This window comes from Octopus bimaculoides, chromosome 1, assembly GCF_001194135.2.
Source record: "Octopus bimaculoides isolate UCB-OBI-ISO-001 chromosome 1, ASM119413v2, whole genome shotgun sequence".
Classification (NCBI taxonomy): domain Eukaryota; kingdom Metazoa; phylum Mollusca; class Cephalopoda; order Octopoda; family Octopodidae; genus Octopus; species Octopus bimaculoides.
In genome coordinates, this window is record NC_068981.1 from 69,818,203 (window position 1) to 69,825,389 (window position 7,187).

The following is a 7,187-nucleotide window of genomic DNA, read 5'->3' on the forward strand; positions in this document are numbered from 1 at the left end:
ATATATATATATATATATATATATATAAATATAATATATCATGCATGCAGACACAAACGCGCACACACACATATAAGTCTAGTTTGAAACAGTGCCTAAGATGTTCGTTTCGTATGCATCAACTATTTAATGCCAATTTACATTGATGTGCGTCATTTTCTACAGTATAATGTTGAGCGATTACGTATGGATCGATTATTAAGAAAACAGGTGGGCTGATTATGCCTATGATTCAAATTTCCTGCCTTGTTACAATGTATCACGCTGGTTAATATACATATATATTGATAATATATATATAATAAATATATACTTTAAATATATATATATATATTATAAATTTATGTGCGTGTGTGTTTGTTTGCGTGCAGTGCATCAGATTGTTTGTGTACGCGTGTATGTGCTTGTGTTTTTATGTCGGTTTGTTTATGCGTTCCTGTGCGATTTTATTCATATTAAAATTAAAATATTTTATGAATATATATCAAAATAATGCACACCTATTTATTCTGCTCCAACGTTTTCTATCTCCAGTTATAAGTGTGTTTACGCAGGGTTTCCTTTGAAAATATCTCTCAATACAAATTAGTGCCAATTAAGTATACGCTTGGTAATAAAATTTAAGTAGCGATTGACCAAGTAATTTCTGTTTTCACTTAAGTGGGAAGTTTAGCATGATGGAAATTATGTAAGTTTTATAACATTTAAACTTCTTACTAGAATCCATCATAAATTGTAACACATTTATAAGCAATTATAAGTTAATTTTCCAATTAATTTTAAAGATTTAATCGCAGCAGGACTTACACATATTTCGCTATAACTCTATTAATTAAATATAAACCTTACCCATGTTGTGAAATTACAAACAATAAAAATAGCACTAATTTACTGATATAATTAAATATAAAAAATACAAGCCGTTGCTTTGAAATAGTAAACAATTTAACTTAAATGTATTTAAAAGCGCTCGATTAGTTTGATTATTGATTACATAAATGGTAAAATCGATCATTAGTTTTAAAGAGATTATTATGTTCTTGTATAAAATGATAATTAAAATCACACATGAATAGGTAAGTTAAAACAGTTTCGTGATTGTAGATGTTTTCAAAAGGAGAATATATCATAAACACACGTGCGCGTACGCCCACAGACACACACACACATACACACACATACATACAGAAACATTGCATATACATATACATATATATATATATATATATATATATATATATATATATATATATATATATATGTATATATATGTATGTATCTATATAGGTAGGCCTATAAGTAATACACACACTAAGCATTGAAAACTTTAGCATTCGCAATAAGACTTCTATCAAGTTCTCTTACTCAGTAATGCCAAATTTGGCCTCCATTATTGCATCTATAAATAGAAGCAGGTTAAATGAGCAAGAGCACTGGAGATGTTCTTGTGATGGAAACCCCGGTTCTGGGCAGGGAAGTTCTCATACGCCTAAGGTTATGGATGGCTCTGTAAATCATATAATTGTAGATACCCTGGGTTATTTCCCCTTGATGGGTTCCGTCAAATTACTAATGCAATCCATAAATGTGTTGTTAAGGATGAGGATAATTTAGATAAGTTTTATATACGTAGTACAATAAATTTTAAGGTTAGGTATAGGGCCCACATGAGCACGTTTTCAAACGAAAAATACTTTAGCTCTACCACACTTGTATCTTATATACACGATCTAAAGAGGAATAATAAGAGTTATTCTCATGAACGGTCCGTTATTTCGAGAGTCCCTTACTTCAGAGTAAATATAAATAAATGTAAGCTGTGTGTAAAAGAATCCCTTTCTATCCTTAAGTCTTTGGGGCTAAAAACTTTGAATAAATTGACCGAGGAGATCCCTTTATGCAACCATAGGTTTCGTTTACCTTTGTGAAAGTATATAGAAATAAAAGTAGATGTAATAAAATTGTTTAGCGTCACGGGGATTTGAAACCGGCGTGGTTAAATTTCTGTTAACTACAGCCACCTGAGTGTTTAGCAATAGAATTTTTTTTTTTAGAAAATTTGGGCGGCCCGCTGAAGGGTTTTTCTTTTAAATTATATACCCATTTCATGAAGCGTATAAGCTTTTCATAAACATATTTTGATCTGCACGTGTGCCCTGTTTGATTGCTTGAAGTTTTATTGTTGCCTTGTAATTGTTTTTGCTGCTTTGCAGCCGTTCAGTTGTTGTGCTTTCTCTATGTGACAGATGACCAGGTATTCCTCGGCTAACTGTATATATTCGGATATCAGCAAATACGAGTTGTCCTCATCAGAGGAGAAGCTCTTGAGAGCGGTGCAAAAAATGGAGAGGCATTTGGAAGGAAAGACATTCGGGGAAGCAACGGAAATTCGTATAATTTGAAAAGGTTCGAAAACATGATGGCAGGGATTTTGGCATTGTTAAATTGTCACCGCCCGTAGAAATAATGGAGAAAATGATAGAGAAAATGATTGTTTACAAGGTGTACTCCATGAAAGACAAGAAGATTACATTGGAGAAAATTGAAGTAATTGAAAGAACACTGAGGCCAATTTGACGAAATATAACCTATCTCGCCAGAGGAAGCCGTTTCGGATCTGTAAATGTTCATTTTAGAAGTGCAGAGAAAGCAAGGGAACTCTCGGTGACACCAGTGAAGACGGAAAAAGCGGTCCACCTTCCAATGTACATAGGAAGAAGGACTTCCAGAGTCAAGGTTGAGGGAATTTCCTCGGAAATAGACCTGGATTGGGTGGCGGCAGCAATGCTTCTGAGAAGAGAAGAGGAAGTAACAGTCATCCAGGCCACAGAGACAGAGGCCACGAACTGGCAAGTTAAGACTTTTGGTGTCATGATTCAGAGCACCACAGAATATTTACAAAACATGGTAGAGACCATAACTGTAGGTTAAGCAGTATTGAGAGTTTGGGTGGAGGGTAGAATTCCTTGCTGCTTCAAACGTGGCCAAAAGCGCCACATCAAAGCAAATTGCCCTGAGGAAAAGAAAGAAAGCCGGGGGGGGAAGTTGAAAAGAAACCGGAGAAGATGGAAGAAACAGCAGAGGAGGAAGAAAATGGAAGGTGGTGAAGCAGAGAAATTGGAAAAAAAGGAGGTCAAGATGAACAGGGACCCCCAACTCACACCCATCCCACCCATACCCTCTCAGCCCAACACACACCAATTCCCTTCCGACAAAAACAATCAACAGAAAAAATAAGTGCAGACTCAGAGAAAAAGGAAGAATCATGGACAGTGGCGGAAGGAAGAAGGAAAAAAGAGGAAGAATGGACAGTGTGATGTGGAACCCCAATCCATCCCCACCCCACCCGTTACCTCTCATACCCACCCTCTCCACACGGACACCAAACCCACCCATTGCATTCCTTCACAATGTATAAAATAAGAGAGAAACAGACACAACAAGATACACGAGATCCTACCTCCCGTGAAAATAGCTATGTGTGTATTTTAACAGAGGATATAGACGAGGAACAAATAAATGAAGTAATAAGGTGGAAGACAGCAAAATTTGTGGATGTGGAGGAATATACTAATGTCGTGGGTTGGCACATGTGTGTGCCGGTGTGTCAGAGCCAGAAGGAAGTAATTGCAAAATATAAAAAAAAAACGGTTATAAGTATTGGAAGACTAATGCGAACCTGAAATGGATACCGGTAAAAGTAGGATATGAGGAACTGAGAGAAAAATTCGGATTGGACTTTTTGAAGGACTTGGGATTCAGAAGAAAGTAAGTGTTGCTGCATGAGGTAGGGCAGGCAGCTCATTTTCATGTTTCATTTTCAGGTATCATTCACGTTACCATATCTTTAATGTTATTTTTCATTTTATTTTTTCATGTTATGAGTCCCGACATGTGTTTTTGTTGTCCCCTCTCTGTCGGCCCCTTGTGGATGATTAAAAATTATTTGCATTAAAATGTTTTGATCTGTGCGTGCGTCCAGTTTCCTGTTTATCCTGATGAGGGGATCATCACCGTGATGCACTTCAGTGTAAATGAACTGCGGTGGAGAGCTCCCGAAATGGCCATAGAGTGTAAATTTTGAATTTGACCTGTGGTTTCTGTTTATTATGAACTTTTAAACGTACTTGTGTGAGGGCAGCAAAAGATATTTTTCAAGATGTATGTGAATTTGACCCGTGGAAGCGTGTTTACTTATGAACTTTCGACGTACTGTTTTCAAATATTAATAGAATTTTTTTTTTATATTTTAATCGTCTGATAAACCTTTTTTCGTCGGTGCATATTTATTTTATTTTATTTTTATCCTTATTTATTTTATAAATTGTCTATTCGGTTTTTTTTTGGTAGTTTTTTTTGATTTTTAGTTGTGTATATTTAAATTTTTGATCTATTTGTACTGCATTCGATTATATATTTTTACTGTCTGTGATTTTATGCATATGTATTTTGTTTTATATGTTTGAGGGGTGGTGTTGTATGTACAGTTGTTGACCCAAATTTAATGTTTGTCCTATAGCCAATGCTTCTTTATCTTCGTGTCATTTATTTGAGCACTTCTTTTGCAGTCGTATAAACCCTCTTGTTTCTATAAACTGAGACAAATATTATTTCTTGTTGTATATATATATATATATATATATATTTATATATATATATATAAAGGGCGGGCTGCTTTCAGTTTCCCTCTACCAAATCCACTCACAAGATTTTGGTCGGCCCGAAGCTATAGTAGAAGACACGGGCCCCAGGTGTCACGCAGTGTTATTGACCCAGAACCATGAGGCTGGTGTACAAGCTACTTACCAAACAGTTACTCCTGTGCCTATGTATATATGTATAAAATTTAATAATAAGGGTAGAAATTGATATTAATCAATTAAAACCAGTGGTCCAGCATATTAAAAAAACTCCGAAGATTAAAGTTATATTACGTACAAAAATAAGAGGAATGACCAGCAAAAGTGGACTCCTATATGCTAGAAATAGATGCCGAATCATCTAACCACGAAGAATATGTTCTCAGTAAAATTTCAGCGAGACGACAGACTGTAAAATAGACTGAGAAGATATTCTTCGTGGTTAGATCATTCGGCATCTAATTCTAGCATATAGGAGTTCACTTTTGCTGGTCATTCCTCTCATTTGTGTATATAATATATATATATATATATATATATATATATATATATATGTGTGTGTGTGTGTGTGCATAAACATACACACATATACATACAAGCCACATCACATATATGTATGGCTATTTCGTAGCTCGTATGAGTAAGCGTTTGTGTTTGCCGACCTAATAAACACACCGTTGCGCGCGCTGTCTGTCACTCTCTTTCTTTCTTTCTTTTTTTCTTTCTTTCTCTCTCTCTCTCCCTCTATTTCTCTATCTCTCTATGACGCACTCGCTCAAATATGCATGCATTTCTGTTTCACGAACAAATCACACACTTTATGGAGTACTGATGAGGAAATTTACAACAACCACACGACTGTTCTTTTTGGGTGCGGTTTAGAATGTAAATAACATTTATAGCAGAAAAGACCTACAAATTACGGGAAAAGTGTCTTATTGTTGGATATCTTAATATAATATATTTATAGTATGGTGATACATTATATTTTTCCAGCAGTTTTCTAAAGGTTTTTTTTCTCTGCAAATATATATTACTTACTTTTTTTTAAAGTGAATAGTCTGCCGTAGAAACACCAGTGAAATATCGCCCTATCACTTTTACATTCAGTTACTTGTTTAAAAGTTTATTAATCAAATCTAATGTTTCAAAAGATTTTACAGCAGTAATATTTTATATCGCCATAAGGTTCAAAGCATCAATATATTTTAATATGTACGTTAGATGTTTACGTCTATTTAATTTCCATATATGAGTAGATATTTTAAAAGCGCAAGAAAACGAGAAGGTTATTTTCTAATAAACGTACTTGTGTATGCTTTTAAGTTCATATAAGTGTTTAAGTTTTATGTCGTATCGACAATTGGTCAATAATAATTTACAACAATATTATTGATTTTGATTTAAAGTATTCTATTTCGTGTAAGGGAAAGCTGTTTCAAATCAGACTTATATTACAGAAAATAAATCATTGAAGTATGTTCATTTAACATACTATTTCAACCAATACTGGCAGTGTCGCCAATAGTCTACATCGCATTTGAGTCGGATCAAGACTAATTGCTTGACTCCTGCAGCTGGTAGTCATCCTAGGTGTCAGAATGGGAGCAGAACTGGACATAAATATAAATTATTCATCATATGTAAATATTTACTGATGCTTATATATAGTTATCATCATATTATCTTCACTCTATATATATATATATATATCATGTGCATATATGCAAATGCACATATGTCAATACAATGTTTATCAAACTATCAATATGTGTGTGTGTGTGTGTGTGTGTGTGTGTGTGTGTGTACGAATGGAGTGAAGACGGGTAGTTTATTGGCTAGGGCTTCAGGCTAGCGATCGTAAGGTTGTGGATCCGAATCTCGGCGGCATGTTGTGTGAAAATAACGTTTTTTTACGTTGCTGCAGTCCACTTAGCTTGCAAAAATTAGTACTGCCTGCATTTCAAAAGATCATTCATGTTACATTCTCTGTCTCGATAAATCTCTCAAGAACTACTTTAATGTTACGCGTTTCTGTGGTTCCTCATGGTAATTTTAAGAGCAGGCTGTTCCGTTGCTCATATCAAGTTTAGCACTCGTGTTAGTTACGACAGAATGCTAGTTATATATATATTTTTTTATTATTTTTTTTAATATATATATAGAATATTTGCCATTTAAACGTGGCTAACCCTTAAGGGTTGATGCTACTGTAGCTTGTAGCCCTACGAAGACATCCCCTCAAGGTGCCCTATCAGTAATTGCAAATGGAAGTCCTCCGTCCCAATTCCAGCCTGGCGTAAAACACAGGGACCCGGGGTTCTGGGTATCGACCCGTCATCAGCGTGTGACAACCACCGCTGACGATGTGAATTGGTTCCCAATGCAAATATATATAAATTGTCCAGTGACGAAAAGTCACAGATCTCGGAAAAGTGACTTTTCGTCACTGAAAAAGTATATATATATATATATATATATTTGCATTGGAAACCACTTCACATCGCTGCCCGGCTTTCATTTGTGTTTTGTTTTTTGGAGGAGGTC